General features: G+C 44.9%; 1 long non-coding RNA gene across 2 annotated transcripts; it reads right to left on the reverse strand.

The window, feature by feature from the left end:
• Nucleotides 1-892: 892 nt before the first annotated feature.
• On the reverse strand, nt 893-3181 carry LOC119336212. Of its 2 annotated transcripts, none has more exons than XR_005162285.1 (3): nt 3087-3181; nt 2236-2322; nt 893-1350 (listed from the first exon to the last, which is right to left on the reverse strand). It is a non-coding gene; the product is annotated as an uncharacterized LOC119336212 (long non-coding RNA). The 2 variants fall into 2 exon arrangements; XR_005162283.1 differs by having other exon boundaries at nt 2986-3087.
• Between the last annotated feature and the right edge of the window lie 17160 nt (nt 3182-20341).

Here is a 20341-nt window from a genome sequence, read left to right on the forward strand (position 1 = left end):
TGATAAAAAAGAATTTTTGATGCGGAGTGATACTTTGGCATAATTTCAATGTAAACTTCTTAATTGTGATATGAATATTCAGATCCGAAAGATTCAAGACAAAAGTTCATATTGACACAAAAATAATAATACTTCAAGCATACTAATCAAAGCAATCATGTCTTCTCAAAATAACATGGCAAAAGAAAGTTCATCCCTACAAAATCATATAGTTAGGCTATGCTTCATTTTCGTCACACAAAGATGTTCCCAACTTCTATACCCCCGATGGCAAGCCAAGCAATTATTTCGTACTTAAATAATCTCAAACTTTTTCAACCTTCACGCAATACATGAGCGTGAGCCATGGATATAGCACTATGGGTGGAATAGAATATGATGATGGGGATTGTGTGGAAAAGACAAAAAGGAGAAAGTCTCACATTGACGAGGCTAATCAACGGGCTATGGAGATGCCCATCAATTGATGTCAACATGAGGAGTAGGGATTGCCATGCAACGGATGCACTAGAGCTATGAATGCTCAACAAAAGAAAACTAGTGGGTGTGCATCCAACTTGCTTGCTCATGAAGACCTAGGGCATTTGAGGAAGCCCATCGTAGGAATCAAGGTTGAAAAAAGCACTAGGCGGTAGGCGGGCGATGACTCTCTGCCTAGCGCCTAGCCTGCCTAGGCGGGCCAAGGCGTTTTGTATGTAGCAGGTTAGGAGGACAAGTTTTTGGCTAGGCATAGCCTTAGGCATTTTCTACTACAGTAGGTTAGGACAATTGAATGATAATAAGATACTCCCTCCATCCCGTGATATAAGATCTTCTATTCCCATGATATTAAGATCTTATATTATGGGACGTAGGGAGTAAATCACAACAACATGGAGAACTAAAAATGATCTACCCAAGGGAAGTAGCAGTAACATAGGAACATCAAATATTCAAATATAGTTGAGGCAAACATCACGCAAGACCCAATACGGCATATAGCATTATAAATTATGAGCTCAAGTAACTTAAGCATCTGCAACACGAGAAATATTCACGTGTTCTCTGAGCTCTAGCTCACGGGAAGTCTTTTCCCTCCTCTTCTTAGATGCCTCCTCAAGAGATTTCTTGCACCTATCTTTAGCTTCCTGTGAGCTTTTCTTGCATTTAGCCACAAAATTACGAACATGAGCCACATGCTGCTTGTGATGATAAACACCTCCAATGATCACATGGTTACAAAACAAACACTTCACTTTGTCCTTCTTGGAAACATCGGCTAGACTCCCATACTCCCATCCCACATCATCCGACTTTCTCTTACGGGCATTCTCTTCCAGCAACACTGATGTTGTATTTGTCTCCAACATCCTATAAATGCTCAAATACACAGCAGCAATAGTTCAGTAATTCGCATCGATAATGATTAAAAATATGGACTAGGTCTATCAAAGTGGAGACCACAAGTAGGCATAAATCTAGATAATAATCAAAGCAAAAAATGCAATATCGTATGCCTGTACGGGTGTGCGCGTGTCCACATCTGATAAACATATAGTAGAAGATAAATCATTACCCACTTAATTAGGTATATGATTTTATAGAAGAAGGCAGAAGCAAAGCAATATAAGTTATAATATTATAAATTCATAGTATGTGCAGATCAAATATGAAATAGGTAGGAAGCTGCCTATCGAGAGACTCCAAGCAAAACAAACTAAATAGAAAATACAAAAACTACAATGAGGGAAATCAAAGAACATATTTCTTATAAATTTGTTGCATAATTGCATCGGAAACTTATTTAGTCCTGCAAGGGTGCAATGCTTGATACAGATCCAGAAGCAAATCCATTTTTATACCGACTAAACAACCCTCTGATTAATGAACCTCCAGTCTCCACAGTAAAGATTACCAGCAACCACATACATATGATCCTAATTTTTACACTAGGACTAGTTATGGCTGGTGTTGCATCTTGGCATCAGGCAACAGAAGAGAAAATCATAGCACAAACTTCACTAACATCAAGATGCTACTTATAACGGAAGTTATTTGGCAAGCAATGATGCGCACAACATAGTGATTCACTTGAAGAGACGAATGATCCCAATTTTATACGAGTTTTGATGATAAATTAGGGATGTGTAGCTCCAGCTGAAGAGCTGATCGACCTCCTGCTACCCAAGATGGTGATAGTACAATATGCAAGGTTAGGGAAATGGTGGCAACTTCTCCAGGAAGCAGAATGATTACCTTTAGAACAGTTGCCTGTAGGTAGCAGTCCTCTTTGACTTCTTCAGTCACTAGATATGACCAGCCCTCATTAACTTGTCGTATGAGCTATCAAGTAAAACATCACACAATTAAAATTTATATGTATAGTCTATTGATGATTCCAATTGAGTTGATCGTTAATGACCATCAGCAAATCAGTGCAAGTGTATAACCTATCAGTATAATTACGAATAATTATCTACTGGGCGTAATCCAAGAATTTTTATTCAGGGTGGAATGCCAGAAAGATATTACAGTTGAGAAGTGATGTTTAATATGAGGATAACCACAATCTTCATTATTTGCAGTCTTGTGTTATCCCAAGTATACTATAGTGTTCGTTTCAAAAAATAACTCTACTGTTCAGTACAGAAAATGCCACTTAAAATAGTCATCTTATCAATTTCCTCTTCATAGTTCTGGAGTTAATATATAATAGAAAAACTGTAGACCAATAAAATTACAAGCGAGGGATGGATCCAGCAAGATCCAACCAGCAATCCAGAGGCAAATAATACTGTACACTTTTCAAAGATCATCTATGAAGTAAATAGATCTACAAAAACTGCAGATCGAGTATCCTAAAAAAGACTGCAGATCGAGGGATTAAGAGGGATGGAGCAGCAACCAATAGCAATCCGATGGGAGGGGCAGCAGGAAAATCTATAGGCTACAATAGAGGACAAGACACGGGAAGCGGAGGGACAAATGAAATCGCATCTCACTTACAGGAAACAACAAGGAGAAGATACCGAACTTCAAATCGTTCACGCGCGGAGAGATGGCGAGGAGGAAGAAGTACGGGCGGCGTGGAGGAGTTGAATTTTTACCTTCCAGTGGCCGGAGGATGAAGCGACGATGGAATAGCTCAGGCCGCCGCCGCCCTTTTGTGTTTATATATATCCAAAACCTAGCCAAATACAGTATCTCCTTTCCTCTCGCCAGCAAACTCCCCACAATCCTCTCGCCATCTTCCCCAATATTCTCGCACCTTCACGTCCGTGCTTTCAACGGCGCGAGCTCCATATCGGGCCGCGCCTTGCCCTGCCTTGCGCCGCCTCCTCGCCGCTTTCTACGCATTAATCGTGTCTAGGCGTACGCGTTGCTCCGCCTAAGCAATGGCCCCGCCTAGAGTGCCGTTTAGGCCCAAGGCTACGCGATGGCCTATCGCCGAGCGCTTCAGCGCGCCTAAGCGTACGCCTAATTATGCTTTTTCCAACCTTGGTAGGAATATACAAGCCAAGTTCTATAATGAAAAATTCCCACTAGTATAAAAAGACAACTTATGAGACTCACTACATGAAGAACAAGGTGCTACTTTGAAGCACAATATATGAGATTCACTACATGAAGAACAAGGTGCTACTTTGAAGCACAAGTATGGAAAAAAACAGATAGTAGCATTGCCCTTTTCTTTTTTTTTCTTTTTTTGGGCCTTTCTTTTTTTTTGGCCTTTCTCTTTTTTTGGGCAATGCTCTAATAATGATGATCATCACACTTCTATTGATTACAACATAAGGATTACAATTCGAAACTTAGAACAAGATATGACTCTATATGAATGCCTCCGGCGGTGTACCGGGATGGTGCAATGAATCAAGAGTGACATGTATGGAAAATAATGCATGGTGGCTTTGCCACAAATACGATGTCAACTACATGATCATGTAATGGCAATATGACAAAAGTAATGTATGTCATGATGATGATGGTAGAAGTTGCATGGCAATATATCTCGGAATGGCTATGGAAATGCCATAATAGGTAGGTATGGTGACTGTTTTGAGGAAAATATAAGGAGGTTTATGTGTGATAGAGCGTATCGTATCACGGGGTTTGGATGCACCGGCGAAGTTTGTGCCAACTCTCAAGGTGAGAAAGGGAAATGCACGGTACCGAAGAGGCTAGCAAAGTCGGAAAGGTGAGAGTGCGTATAATCCATGGACTCAATATTAGTCAAAAGAACTCATATACTTATTGCAAAAATTTGGAAGCCATCGAAAATCAAGTACTACGCGCATGCTCCTTGGGGGATAGATTGGTAGGAAAAGACCATCGCTCGTCCCCGACCGCCACTCAAAAGGATGCACAAGCCAGGTACACTTCATGTTTCAAATTTGTTACACAACTTTAACCATATGTGCATGATACGGGACTTGCAAACTTCAACACAAGTATTTCTCAAATTCATAATCACCCAACTAGCATGACTTTGATATTATCACCTCCATATCTCAAAACAATTATCAAGCATCAAACTTATCTTAGTATTCAATTCACTCAAAATAAAGGTTCACATATCTTGAATACCAAGTATATTAACATTAAGCAAATTACCATGCTATTAACGACTCTCAAAATAATTTAAGTGAAGCATGAGAGATTAATAGTTTCTTTAAAACAAATCCACCACCATGCTTTAAAAGGTATAAGTGAAGCACTAGAGCAAAAATTATCACGCTCAAAAGATATAAGTGAAGTACTATGAGCAAAACTATCAAGCTCAAAAGATATAAGTGAAGCACATAGAGTATTCTAACAAATTCCAATTCATGTATGGCTCTCTCAAAAGGTGTGTACAGAAAGTATGATTGTGGTAAATTAACAAGCAAAGACACAAATAATACAAGACGCTCCAAGCAAAACACATATCATGTGGTGAATAAAAATATAGCTCCAAGTAAATTACCGATGGAAGTGGACGAAAGAGGGGATGCCTTCCGGGGCATCCCCAAGCTTTGACTTTTTGGTATCCTTGTATTATCTTGGGGGTGCCATGGGCATCCCTAATCTTAGGCTCTTTCCACTCTTTGTTCCATAATCCATCAAAAGAATTCACCCAAAACTTGAAAACTTCACAACACAAAACTCAACAGAAATCTCGTGAGCTCCGTTAGAGAAAGAAAACAAAAGACTACTTCAAGGTACCGTAATGAACTCATTCTTTATTTATTTTGGTGTTAAACCTACTGTATTCCAACTTCTCTATGGATTATAAACTATTTTATTAGCCATAGATTCATCAAAATAAGCAAACAACACACGTAAAACAGAATCTGTCAAAAACAGAATAGTCTGTAGCAATCTGTAACTAACGCAAACTTCTGGAACTCTAAAAATTATACCAAAATAAGAAGGCCTGGAAATTTTTTTTATTGAATAGCAGCAAAAAGAATCAACGCAAAAGCACGTTCCTGTGATTTAACAAAATTATATTCATGCGCGCAAAGTTTCTGTTTTTCAGCAGAATCAAATCAACTATCATCGTAGGTTATCCTATAGGTTCTACTTGGCACAAACACTAATTAAAAGATAAAATCACATCCAAACAGAAGCTAGATGGATTATTTATTCCTAAACAGAAGCAAAAACAAAAACACAAAATAAAATTGGGTTTCCTCCCAACAAGCGCTATCGTTTAACGCCCCTAGCTAGGCATTGAGATTATGATGATACTCACATGAAAGATAGGAATTGTAGCGCAAAGAGAGCATCATGAAACACGTGACAAACACATCTAAGTCTAACATACTTCCTATGCATAGACATCTTATAGGCAAACAAATTATCATAGCAAGCAAAAACTAGCATATGCAAGGAAGCGGAAAGAAACAATAGCAATCTCAACATAACGAGAGGTAATTTAGTAACATGAAAATTTCTACAACCATATTTTCCCCTTTCATAATAATTACATGTAGCATCATAAGCAAATTCAACAAAATAACTATCACATAAAATATTTCCAACACGATCCACATGCATGCAAAGTTGACACTCTTCCAAAATAGTGGGATTAAAATTAACTAAAATCATGACCTCTCCAAACCCACTTTTATCAAAAATATCATAAGATTGAACATACTCCAAATATGTGGGATCTAAAGTTGACACTCTTCCAAACCCACTTTTAATATTATTGCAAACACTATTATCAATCTTATATTCATCATGGGGCTTAAATAAATTTTCAAGATCAAAAGAAGAATCACCCCAATCATGATCATTGCAACAAATAGTAGACATAGCAAAACTAGCATCCCCAAGCTTAGGGTTTTGCATATTGTTAGCACAATTGACATCAAGAGAATTTATAGTGAAATCATTGCAATCATGCTTTTCATCGAAGGAACTATCAAGTATGGGTGCAATAGCAACGATCTCATGTTTAACATATGGAACTATAGCAAATTCTTCTTCATAAATATTGGCATCATGGCCACAAGAATAGCAAGCATCATGTTCATCAAGGGACATTTCAATCAAATCATCGGAATCATCGGAATCATCATTATCAATAGATTCATGTATATCATTATTTTCTTCCAAAGCAACGGTCATTCTTTCAATAAATTCTTGGATATAGACATTATGAGCAAGGTGTTCATTGCAATATTAAGTATGACGGAATTTTCAGATTTGTTGAGAGTAAAATCATACTTTTCAATCAAAGAAGCAACTTCATGAGCACCCTTAAAAACGACAAATTCTTCAATTTGTTTGACATCATAGTAACTATAAACACCCTTTGCATAAGAAGATAAGATTTCATTGTCATTAAACTCACATAGGTAGGGAAGGTGTTTTTTAGGGTTCTTAGAGCAACAAGTAAAATCACAAATTTCACAAAGATTCAAGGCATAACATAGCAAACTATTTATATGATACCATAAGAGTCTCCCTTTTTTAGACAAACGAAGACGCACAAAATGAGCATGCTCATCTAAAGATTTCCCATCAACTAGGCTAGTTGGGGTTTCAGCACGAGCGCATAAGGATCGAAAATGATCCAAGTAGAACACTTTAAGTGGATCCATAGATTTATCAAGCAAAGATGCAAGCACATAGAAGGCACATGGAGACACAAGCAAACAAAAAGGCAAGCGAAATGGAGAGAGGAGATTGGGAAAGAGAGGGTGAATAAAACGGCAAGGGTGAAGTGGGGGAGAGGAAAACGAGAGAAAAATGGCAAATAATGTAATGCGAGAGATAGGGATTGCGATGGGTACTTGGTATTGTTGACTTGCTTGCGTGAGCCTCCCCGGCAACGGCACCAGAAATTCTTCTTGCTACCTCTTGAGCACTGCGTTGGATTTCCCCGAAGAGGAGAGGATGATGCAGCAAAGTAGCGTAAGTATTTCCCTCAGTTTTTGAGAACCAAGGTATCAATCCAGTAGGAGACCACGCACAAGTCCCTCGTACCTACACAAAACGATAGCAACTCGCAACCAACACAATTAGGGGTTGTCAATCCCTTCACGGTCACTTACGAAAGTGAGATCTGATAGAGATGATAAATAATATTTTTGGTATTTTTGATAGATAGATGCAAAGTGAAAAGTAAAAGGCAAAGTAAAAGCAAAGCAAGTAAATAAAGTGATAGAGATTGATATGATGAGAATAGACCCTGGGGCCATAGGTTTCACAAGTGGCTTCTCTCAAAAGCATAAGTATTCTACGGTGGGTGAACAAATTACTATTGAGCAATTGACAGAATTGAGCATAGCTATGAGTATATCTAGCCAATGATCATGTATATAGGCATCACGTCCAAGACAAGTAGATCGAAACGATTCTGCATCTACTACTATTACTCCACTCATCGACCGCTATCCAGCATGCATCTAGAGTATTAAGTAAAAACAGAGTAACGCCTTAAGCAAGATGACATGATGTAGAGGGATAAATTCATGCAATATGATAAAAACCCCATCTTGTTATCCTCGATGGCAACAATACAATACGTGCCTTGCAACCCTTTCTGTCACTAGGTAAGGACACCGCAAGATTGAACCCAAAGCTAAGCACTTCTCCCATTGCAGGAACTACCAATCTAGTTGGCCAAACCAAAAAGGATAATTCGAAGAGACTTGCAAAGATAACTCAATCATACATAAAAGAATTCAGAAAAGAATCAAATATTTTCCATAGATAATACTGGATCATAAACCCACAATTCATCGGTCTCAACAAACACACCGCAAAAAGAAGATTACATCGAATAGATCTCAACAAGAGAGGGGGAGAACATTGTATTGAGATCCAAAAAGAGAGAAGAAGCCATCTAGCTACTAGCTATGGACCCGAAGGTCTGAAGTAAACTCCTCACACTTCATTGGAGGGGCTATGGTGTTGATGTAGAAGCCCTCCATGGTGGATGCCCCCTCCGGCGGAGCTCCGGAACAGGCCCCAAGATGGGATCTCGTGGATACAGAAGGTTGCGACGGTGGAATTAGATTTTTGGCTCCTGTTCTGATCGTTTGGGGATACGTAGGTATATATAGGAGGAAAGAGTACGTCGGTGGAGCGTCAGGGGGGCCACGAGGTAGGGGGCGCGCCCTCCACCCTCGTGACCGCCTCTGGCACTTCTTGGAGTAGGGTCCAAGTCTCCTGGATCATGTTTGGTTGGAAAATCACGTTCCCGAAGGTTTCATTCCGTTTGGACTCCGTTTGATATTCCGTTTCTTCGAAACACTGAAATAGGCAAAAAACAGCAATTCTGGGCTGGGCCTCTGGTTAATAGGTTAGTCCCAAAAAAAATATAAAAGTGGAAAATAAAGCCCAATGTAGTCCAAAACAGTAGATAAAGTAGCATGGAGCAATCAAAATTAATAGATACGTTGGAGACGTATCAGGTGCTTAGACCGGACCTCATGGAGGACTTCATGAAGAACTAGCACCCCATCCAGGATATACCGCCCTTGAATGAAAGCGGACTGGTTGGGGTGGGTAATGTGATCGGCCAGCAAGGTCACCCTAAATGCGTACCCTTTTGCCAAAATCCGGAAAATCACATTGATGACCATGATCGGACGAAACTGTCAGATATCGGAAGCTCTAGGTACCTTGGGGATGAGTGAAATGATCCCATAGTTGAGGCGCCCGAGGTCGATGGACCCAACGTAGAACTCGTAGAAGATGGCCATGATCTGAGGTTTAATCACGTTCCAGAAGGTCTGAAAGAATTTAACCGGGAGGCCATCCGTCCCCGGAGCCAAGGAAGGATTCATGCCTCTAATGGCAGCCCAGACCTCACCCTTGGAGAAGGGGGCCTTAAGGGCCGCGTTCTCCGCATCAGAAACCGGCTGAAGGCCGGTCCAGCTATCACGGGCCAGAGAAAGGCCGCTTCGGGGAGCGGCGGAGAACAGGGACCTATAGAACCCGTCGTCATGGGACCGAATGTCACAGGGGGACTGCAAGAGCATCGGGCCATTCCAAAGGAGAGGGATGGTGTTGCGTCTACGGCGACTTTGAATTTTCATTGTGCATATTGAGGGAATAGCCTGATTCCTCCAACTCGTAAGCATACTTGTGCCCCTGAAGTGGACCCAGCCGGTTTAATAGATGATGAAGCTGAGCTTGAAGCCTTGAGTGGCATTGACTGGGCCTCGTCAACCTTCCAGGACAAAGCAACCGACGGAGAGGCGGAGAAGGATACCCGGAATCTTCAAGCCCGCCGAAGGAGTGAATTGCCAGGCGTTTTGGAAAAAACAATGCTTCATTTATTCAGACTCGGGGAGTCTTGTAATAGGGTAGAAAAAACTTCTCAATGTTTGTCATGCCTTCGCGCATGTTCCTAGTGCTTAGCACTTTCATAAGCCGCCATCGCTATATGTTTCTAGCTTATGTTGATCATTTATTTCCTTGACGTTTAAATTTGCTTTCCTTATCCTGCACATAAAACAAGCAAAATTCCCTTGGCGGTTTATTGTGTCGGGGGTCACATAAAGTATTGATAACCCGGAACACGAACCAAAGACATCATATACAGGCCGGTTTATGACTATATTTGTTAAACATAATCATAATAGCATACCTGCGATCCCCTTGATAATCTTCCCTGCTCATATGATGTTCACCTGGCACTTAACAACCTGGGGTGATCAATATTAAGCCGGAAGAATCAAAAAACCATCTCATAACACTTTCAAGAAGGTCTCAAGATAGTCAAAATAATTATGCTTATGATGGATAATAAACAACATTTACAGGCTTCTGATTCGAATACGATCAGTAAACCGTTCCAAAGGGGTTAAGCTAAGATTCGGATACGATCATATAGCCCCCAGTGGCTTTGGCGATGCCGATCAAGTGGGTATCGACAGCTATGTTCTCTTTGGTTCGAATACGACCTATGTTTGAACAGGAAGCCCCCAAGTGACCATAAGAGTTGTTTAATGACGCTGATTCGAATACGATCCATGTCAGACCCAAAGGGGTTAAGCTGTGATTCAAATATGATCAAGAAGCCCCCAAGTGGGTTTGGTGATATGCCGATCAAGTGGGTATCGACAGCTATGTTCTCTTTGGTTCGAATACGACCTATGTTTGAACAGGAAGCCCCCAAGTGACCATGGCTAGATTCAGACATGATCATAAGCCAGACCAAAGGGAAAGCTGGATTCAAATGTGATTCGCTCCCCGTTGGTTGTTTCCACCACCTGATAAAGAAGACACATAAACCTTTGAGGGTAAAAAGGACAGAGGTCCTGCTTTATTTCTTTATATAATATATACATTGTCAAAATATATACATCTTGAGAGACGGTGGCTCAAGTATACTAAGGCCAGAGATGAGCAATATTCCACGGCCGGCGGGTCTCCTCCTCCGACTTACGTGAATCTTTGTGCTCTCGAACATCGATGAGGTAGTATGATCCGTTGTGCAAATTCTTGCTGACCACAAAGGGTCCTTCCCAAGGTGGGGATAGCTTGTGCATGTCAGACTGATCCTGGATGAGCCGGAGCACCAAATCGCCTTCCTGAAAGGTTCTGCTCCTAACCCGGTGGCTGTGATAGCGGCGCAGGTCTTGTTGATAAATCGCTGAGTGGGCTATTGCCAAGTCTCGCTCCTCATCCACCAAGTCAAGCGCTTCCTGACGAGCTTTTTCGTTGTCAGCCTCAACATAAGCCGCCACGCGGGGTGAATCGTGTCGGATGTCACTTGGCAGGACCGCCTCTGCACCATACACCATAAAGAAAGGTGTGTAGCCTATAGATCTGTTAGGCGTAGTGGTGATGCTCCACAACACAGAAGGTAACTCCTCCACCCAACAACCCGGAGTCCGCTGTAAGGGGACAAAGAGCCGGGGCTTGATACCCTTCAGGATCTCTTGATTAGCTCTTTCTGCTTGGCCATTGGATTGAGGATGAGCAACAGCCGAAACATCAAGTCGGATATGTTCTCGTTAACAGAACTCTTCCATGGCACCCTTGGAGAGATTAGTGCCATTATCAGTTATAATGCTGTGTGGGAAACCAAAACAAAAGATCACCTTTTTCATGAACTGAACCGTCGTGGCTGCATCACACTTACTGACTGGCTCTGCCTCAACCCACTTTGTAAACTTATCCACTGCCACCAGGAGATGTGTCTTTTTATCCTTAGACCTCTTGAAAGGCCCAACCATGTCAAGCCCCCAGACTGCAAACGGCCAAGTGATTGGGATCATGCTCAATTCTTGAGCCCGCACATGAGCTCGTCGTGAGAACTTTTGACAACCGTCACATTTACTGACCAGATCCTCCGCATCAACATGAGCCGTCAGCCAGTAGAAACCATGACGGAAAGCCTTGGCTACAAGAGATTTTGACCCGACATGATGGCCACAATCCCCTTCATGGATCTCACGAAGTATTTCTTGGCCTTCCGCAGGTGACACACAACGCTGAAACGCCCCAGTGACACTTCAGTGATGTAACTCGCCGTGAACAATCGTCATAGATTTGGAGCGCCTGACGATTTGTCTTGCCAAGGTCTCATCCTCAGGTAACTCTCCCCGGGTCATATAGGCCAAATATGGCACTGTCCAATCCGGGGTAACGTGAAGAGCTGCCACCAGCTGTGCCTCCGGGTCTGGCACCGCTAGTTCTTCCTCGGTAGGCACCTTGACAGAAGGGTTATGCAAAATATCGAGAAAGATGTTAGGCGGCACCGGCTTACGTTGAGATCCCAGCCGGCTTAAAGCATCAGCCGCCTCATTCTTCCTTCGATCAATGTGCTCCACTTGATAACCTTTGAAATGCCCAGCCACAGCATCTACTTCACGACGATAAGCCGCCATGAGAGGATCCTTGGAGTCCCACTTGCCTGATACTTGTTGGGCCACGAGATCTGAGTCGCCTAAGCACCTTACCCGGCTTAAATTCATCTCTTTGGCAATCTGGAGACCATGGAGTAAGGCCTTGTACTCAGCTGCATTGTTAGTACAAGGAAACATAAGCCGGAATACGTAACAAAATTTGTCACCTTGAGGGGAAGTTAAAACAACTCCAGCCCCCGAGCCTTCTAACTGCCTGGACCCATCAAAGTAAATAGTCCAATATGTGTTATCCAGCTTCTCCTCAGGTGCCTGCTACTCTGTCCAATCATTGATAAAGTCCACTAAGGCTTGAGACTTAATAGCAGTACGCGGCATTTATTTCAAACCATGAGGTCCAAGCTCGATAGCCCACTTGGCGACTCGTCCCGTGGCCTCCCTATTCTGGATGATGTCTCCCAAGGGGGCAGAACTTACCACAGTTATAGGATGACTTTGAAAGTTTCTGCTTCAACTTCCGGTTGGCCATAAACACTCCGTAAACAAGTTTCTGCCAATGTGGATACCTTTGTTTGACTCAATGAGCACCTCACCGATGTAGTAAACCGGCCGTTGAACGGGATGCTCCTTGCCAACTTCCTTACGCTCCACCACGATGGCAACACTGACGGCTCGTGAATTAGCAGCCACGTATAACAGCAACGACTCTTTATCAATGGGAACCGCAACAACCGGTGGTTCAGACAATTGCCTCTTCAAGTCTTCAAAGGCAGCATCTGCAGCATCACTCCAGACAAAAGTGTCTGTTTTCTTCATCATCTGATACAGTGGTACGGCCTTCTCACCTAACCGGCTTATGAACCGGCTTAAAGCGGCAACACGATCCGCCAGTCGCTGAACATCATTGATGCAGGCCGGTTTAGCCAGAGAGGTAATTGCCTTAATCTTCTCCGGATTAGCTTCAATGCATCTGTTTGATACCAGAAAACCCAAGAGCTTGCTTGCAGGTACACCAAACACACATTTGGCCGGGTTAAGCATCATCTTATAAACCCGGAGATTATCAAAGGTCTCTTTCAAGTCGGATATCAAGGTTTCCTTCTCTCTGGACTTCACCCCGATGTCATCTACATAAGCATGAACATTATGCCCGATTTGATCGTGTAGACAGTTCTGCACACATCGCTGATAAGTCGCGTGAGCACTCTTGAGACCAAATGGCATAGATACATTACAGAAGGCTCCAAACGGGGTGATGAAAGTCGTCTTCTCCTGGTCCTTAACTGCCATTTTGATCTGATGATAACCAGAGTAAGCATCCAAGAAGCTCAAACATTCACAACCTGTCGTAGCATCAATGATTTGATCAATACGGGGGGAGCAAAGGGATCAACCGGACAAGCCTTGTTTAAGTCCGTGTAGTCCACACACATCCGCCAGGTGCCGTTCTTTTTAAGCACAAGCACCGGGTTAGCCAACCACTCCGGTGAAAAACTTCAACAATGAACCCGGCCGCTAAGAGCCGGGCAACCTCCTCTCCAATAGCTTTCTGTCTCTCTTCGTTAAACCATCAAAGAAATTGCCTGACCGGCTTATACTTCGGATCTATATTGAGAGTGTGCTCAGCGAGTTCCCTCGGTACACCCGGCATGTCAGAAGGTTTCCATGCAAAGATGTCTCGGTTCTCACGGATGAACTCGATGAGCGCGCTTTCCTATTTAGGATCCAAATTGCTGCTGATGCTGAATTGCTTGGAAGAGCCTCCTGGGGTAAAGTCAACAAGCTTCGTCTCGGCAGCCGATTTAAACTTCAACGCCATGTCATGATCTGTAGTTGGTTTCTTCAGGGAGGTCATATCCGCCGGGTCAACATTATCTTGATAAAATTTGAGCTCTTCCGCTGCACAGGCAGACTCAGCATAAGTTGCGTCGCCTTCTTCACATTCCAAGGCTACCTTTCGACTTCCATGCACAGTGGTGGTGCCCTTATGACCCGACATCTTGAGCTGCAAATAAACGTAACACGGCCGTGCCATGAACTTAGCATAAGCCGGCCGCCCAAACAGAGCATGATATGGGCTCCTGATTTTGACCACTTCAAACGTCAATTTCTCAGCCCTGGAATCATATTCGTCTCCAAAGGCCACTTCCAGTTCAATCTTGCCAACTGGGTAAGCCGACTTACCAGGAACCACTCCATGGAAAACAGTGTTGGATGTCCTCAAATTCTTATTAGTCAACCCCATGCGTCGAAAGGTCTCATAATAGAGGATATTGATGCTGCTACCTCCGTCCATGAGTACCTTAGTGAATTTATATCCACCAACCTGAGGTGCTACCACCAAAGCTAACTGACCCGGATTATCAACCCGTGGAGGGTGATCTTCCCTGCTCCATACAATGGGCTGTTCTGACCATCTCAAGTAACGAGGAACTGCCGGCTCAATAGAATTCACGGCCCTCTTATGAACCTTCTGGTCACGTTTGCATAAGCTAGTGGTAAACACGTGATATTGCCCATTATTCAACTGCTTCGGATTGCTTTGATAACCCGACTGCTGCTGCTGCTGCTCGCCTTGACCAGACTGCTGTTGATTATAGTCGCCTTGATGTCCCTGAAGCCCTGAACCTGAACCACCACCCGAGCCATGAAAACCGCCAGCCCCTGAGCCGCCGCTAGGCCCATGATTGCCATCAAAGGTGTTGGAATTCTTAAACGCCTTCATGATCGCGCAATCTTTCCACAGGTGAGTGGCGGGCTGCTCCCGGGTGCCGTGTCTCGGGCAGGGCTCATTGAGTAGCTGCTCAAGAGATGGGCCTGACCCGCCGGATCGAGGCGGCTTGCCCTTATGTCTCTAATTGTTACCTTGCGCATTGGCGTTGGCCACAAACTCCGGGTTACCATCCGCCTTACGCTTATTGCCTCCCTGATTCATCGGGTTATGCTGTTGACCCTTTCCATTGCCGTTCTTCTTTCCCTTCCCGGTCTTTTCCTCATCAGACGCGGGATCCTTGGTACTATCAGAGTCAGCATATTTGACTAAAGACGCCATCAGCATACCCATATCGTTGCAATCACGCTTAAGACGCCCTAGTTTCTGCCTCAGCGGCTCAAAACAACAATTCTTCTCCAACATGAGGACTGCAGAACCGGCATCCATCTTGTCAGATGAATGTATTATCTCCTTGACCCGGTGTACCCAATGAGTCGTAGATTCACCCTCCTCCTATTTACAATTTGTCAAATCCACAATCGACATAGACTGCTTGCAAGTGTCTTTGAAGTTCTGAATGAAACGGGCTTTTAGTTCTGCCCATGAACCAATGGAATTGGGTGGCAAACCCTTTAACCAGGATCGGGCTGTTCCATCTAACATCATGGTGAAGTATTTAGCCATCGCCACGTCGCTGACTTCCAATAACTCCATGGCCATCTCATAACTTTCGATCCAAGCTCCGGGCTGCAAGTCGGCCGTGTAATTCGGCACCTTTCGAGGTCCCTTGAAGTCCTTGGGTAGGCGCACATTACGCAGAGCCGGTACCAGAAAAGGAACACCGCCGGTTCTAGTGGCTACTCCCATCTCAACGGAAGTCGTTGGATACTCTGGGAAATCTTGATGTGCCGTCTGTTGAGCCGCTAGCTGAGCCGCCCGCTCGTTCTCCTGACGTACTTGGTCTTGCACCGGATTATAGCCACCGAGCTGGTTACGGCGTTGGGCGTTGCTTGACAAAGCTTCAGACTCCATGTGCCTGCTGTAACTCGGGCTTCGGTTCTGACGAGGCGGTGCTAACCAAGGCGGAGGAGTTGAATAAATCCTGTCTCGGCTGTAAGAATAGGTCTCTTGCTGAGCCAAGGCCGTCTGGAGAAGTTCTCTGACCCTCTGGGTCTCCACCGCTGTCGGGTCATCACCGTCCACGAGAAGAGCCGCCAAACGCGCCGAAGCCACGATTAAGTTCTCCATGGGGTTAGAAAAGTGACCCGGCGGTATCGGCACATAACACGGTGGTGCCATGCTCACATGAGGAGGTGGTATCTCTCGAGGCTGAGCCGGTCCTCCTGCTCCGGCTGTCATAAACTGATTAGTCTCTGGCGGGTTACTTGGGCCGGATCCGGGTGTAGCAAAAAGAACCCGAGGGTCGTAATTCGGAGGTAAATGGGACTGGGTTTTCTGATGTCTCCTCCTCATCACCTCATTGGACGCGTTTAAGCTCATCGTGAGCTGGTAAGCTTCTGACTATAGTCGTTGCGCCCGGGCATCTAGAGCCACCCGCTCTGTGGCTAGTCTAGTATCCTCAGCTGCCAAGGCCTCCTTGGCCCGAGCTATCTCCTCACACACCCGTGCCACCTCCGCATCATGCTCATCTTTGTTTGCAGGGATAACCGTGGCGATTAACAGGGCCGTAAGCTTGTCCATGAGGTCTATCGGAACAGCCCCCAAGCACGCCGTCTTGGACTTGGTATAGCGAATCTGTTGAACCGGCGGACGAATCATCTCCCGAGTGGACGGTCGTCTCACCACCATCTTCAGATCCTTCAGAGAGTTCCTCTCCGCGGACGCAGCCCACGAAGGTACGCTTCATTACCGGTTGAACTCGGGCCTTCCTTGCACGCTGAGCCGTCCCGACGAGGTCGGTGCGGTTGTCCGGCTCAGAGCCCGGCTCACCGATCCAGCCGATGAAGACGTGGATTCCGCTGAAGAGGACCCGGTACCCGTACTCAATCGAGCCGGCGTCGGGGCCCCAGCCTTCGTCGTCGATGTAGATCTTGCCATGACGACTCTTGGTCATCCGGCCCACTACGTATCCCTTGAGCCCTTCGAAGTTGCCCTTCAAGAACTCAAATCCACCATGCGCTGGCCCCACGGTGGGCGCCAACTGTCGTGGAATTGTCACGTCAGATGTCCTCGTAAAAGGACTTAGTTGTGGAGCCATCGCAACTAGGAAGCTTGAAGGGGTTAATTGGGACAGGGGACACGAGAGGTTTATACTAGTTCGGCCCCTTACGGTGAAGGTAAGGCCTACGTCTAGTTGGGTTGGTATTGATGTTTCGATGACCAGGGAGCGAGATACTCTATGCCCGGCTCTCGATGAGTTGTTTCTTGCCCTAAGCCGCTGGCGAGTCGCCCCCTTATATACAAGGGTTGATGCCCTGCGGCTTACAGAGTCCCGACCGGCTTATAAACAGTGTCTGGCTTGTTGACTAGTTAAATCTGCCTTATGATACAAGTCATGCCATTACGGCGGTTTACTACAACGGGCCTTAAGTCGCCTGTGGGCCTTAGGCCCTTTATTGAACCGACATCTTCATGCTTGGTCTTGGCTTTCTTTCTGGTGAGTCCTCTTTGCATAACCCGGCCCCTCCTGGACGGCTTACACAAATAGTTATATCCCCAACACAGCTTAAAAAAAAGATGACACGCTCTTGTTTTTTCAGCTGTATTTGTTGAAATATGTTATCTGAACTGACGGGGAAGACGACCAACATATTTTAACACTCTCCTCGCATTAGGACTTATTTTTATTAGTAGCACCATATTTATGAATTAGTAACGCCCTACTCACATTTAGCCTTAGGGTTTAGTGTTTTAGTTTTAGTTATTTAGAACTTATCATTCGTTCTTACCAAGTTTTCATAGTTGAAACTTGGCAAAGTTTTTAAAAACTTGTCGAAGCGTGTTCAAGAATGATCTTGTTTCAAAACCTCATCATAAGGGACACGAGTATGCAAACAAAATACAAATTAAACTTTCATTCAAAAGATGAAACATATTCAAATTTGAAAATAAAAAAAAGCACGAGAGATTGGGTGGGTGGATGATGCAGTCTTTGCCAAAAAACTGCCTCATGCAGAAATTCAACGCAATTGTTCATACTCCCTCCGTTTCAGTTTACAAGTCCTACGCGTATATTTAGGTTGCCAATTTTATCACCCTAATATAAAGTATATAACACAAAAATTTTATATTTTAAAAATAGAACATATGAAGTTTATATTGATATATTTTTTGTAATATATGACTTGTATTATGTTAGTCAAATTGATAATTTAGGATACACACACGTCTTATAAACTGAGAGAGAGGGAGTACTGAAATCCGCGTACCCGAACCCTTGCGTGCCACAAATTGTCTTCCGAGAAACCGTAAGAGCAATTCATGATAGGTGCACTGTTGTTTTTTTTTTATCTCTGGCAGCGGTCTCAACCTAGCTAGTTCCGGTTCAAGTTCAGTATATATGTGATTTACAGCCTCGAACACTATCGGTCACTTTCGCTATCTTTTGCAGTGTCGATCGTGACGCCCCAAATAACTGGACGAAGATGGAAAACAAATATTAATTGTTGGAAGCAGTGGTGGCTCGTGACTCGTGAGTGGTAAGCTAGTGGCCAGTGATTAATGGCGCTGGCAGCTGCTTCGAACTAATTCAGAATTCGTTATGAATATGTGATTTGCAGAAGAAAAAAAATGTGATTGGAGGAGTGGATGTACAAATTCCTCTCTCCCCCGAGGCGGCGGCGCCGCGCCGCCCCAGGGGAGTTCGCGTCCACACCGTCCTCAGCCCTCCCCCTCCATCGCCTCCCACTACCGCCGCCGTCGCTGAGGACGCCGCGGGGCGAAGCCCCTGTGGTGAGGCGGCGGCGGCGGCGCGGTCCTCGGCCGGCGGTAACGCGTGGGGGCAGTGGCGTCCATCTCCCTCCTCCTTCAACGGCAGTGTGCATCGGGTTGGCGGTGACCAGGAGATCTCCGACAGCCATTGGCGGATGAGATTTTGGCTGCGATGAGATATGATCTGGGCCCGAGGGGTTTAGATCAAGATCCACTGCAGTTGCACCTCGTCTCGACAACGGCAAGAGGAGATTGTTGGGGAACGTAGTAATTTCAAAATTTTCCTACGCACACGCAAGATCATGGTGATGCATAGCAACGAGAGGGAAGAGTGTTGTCCACGTACCCTTATAGACCGAAAGCGGAAGCGTTAGAATAATGCGGTTGATGTAGTCGTATGTCTTCATGATCCGACCGATCCAAGTACCGAACGTACGGCACCTCCGAGTTCAGCACACGTTCAGCTCGATGACGATCCCCGGACTCCGATCCAGCAGGGTGTCGGGGAAGAGTTCCGTCAGCACGACTGCATGGTGACGGTGATGATGTTCTACCGACGCAGGGCTTCGCCTAAGCACCGCTACGATATGACCGAGGTGGAATATGGTGGAGGGGGGCACCGCACACGGCTAAGGAACGATCACGAAGATCAACTTGTGTGTCATGGGGTGCCCCCTACCCCCGTATATAAAGGAGGGAGGGGGAGGTGCGGCCGGCCCCTAGGGGTGTGCCTGGAGGAGTCCTACTCCCACCGGGAGTAGGACTCCCCCCTCTTGCCTTGTTGGAGAAGGAAGGGGGAAGGGGGAAAGAGGAAAGGGGGGCGCCCCCCCCTTCCTTGTCCTATTCGGACTAGGGGGGGAGGGGCATGCGGCCTGCCCTGGCCGGCCCTCCTCTTCTCCCTTAGGGCCCATGTAGGCCCATTAACCCCCGAGGGGGTTCCGGTAACCCCCCGGTACTCCGGTAAAATCCCGATTTCACCCGGAACGATTCCGATATCCAAATATAGGCTTCCAATATATAAATCTTTATGTCTCGACCATTTCGAGACTCCTCGTCATGTCCGTGATCATATCCGGGACTCCGAACAACCTTCGGTACATCAAAAACTATAAACTCATAATATAACTGTCATCGTAACGTTAAGCGTGCGGACCCTACGGGTTTGAGAACTATGTAGACATGACCTAGAACTGTTTCCGGTCAATAACCAATAGCGGAACCTGGATGTTCATATTGGCTCCTACATATTCTACGAAGATCTTTATCGGTCAAACCGCATAACAACATACGTTGTTTCCTTTGTCATCGGTATGTTACTTGCCCGAGATTCGATCGTCGGTATCCAATACCTAGTTCAATCTCGTTACCGGCAAGTCTCTTTACTCGTTACGTATTGCATCATTCCATAATTAACTCATTAGCTACATTGCTTGCAAGGCTT

Source organism: Triticum dicoccoides, chromosome 7B (assembly GCF_002162155.2).
Source record: "Triticum dicoccoides isolate Atlit2015 ecotype Zavitan chromosome 7B, WEW_v2.0, whole genome shotgun sequence".
NCBI classification, from domain to species: domain Eukaryota; kingdom Viridiplantae; phylum Streptophyta; class Magnoliopsida; order Poales; family Poaceae; genus Triticum; species Triticum dicoccoides.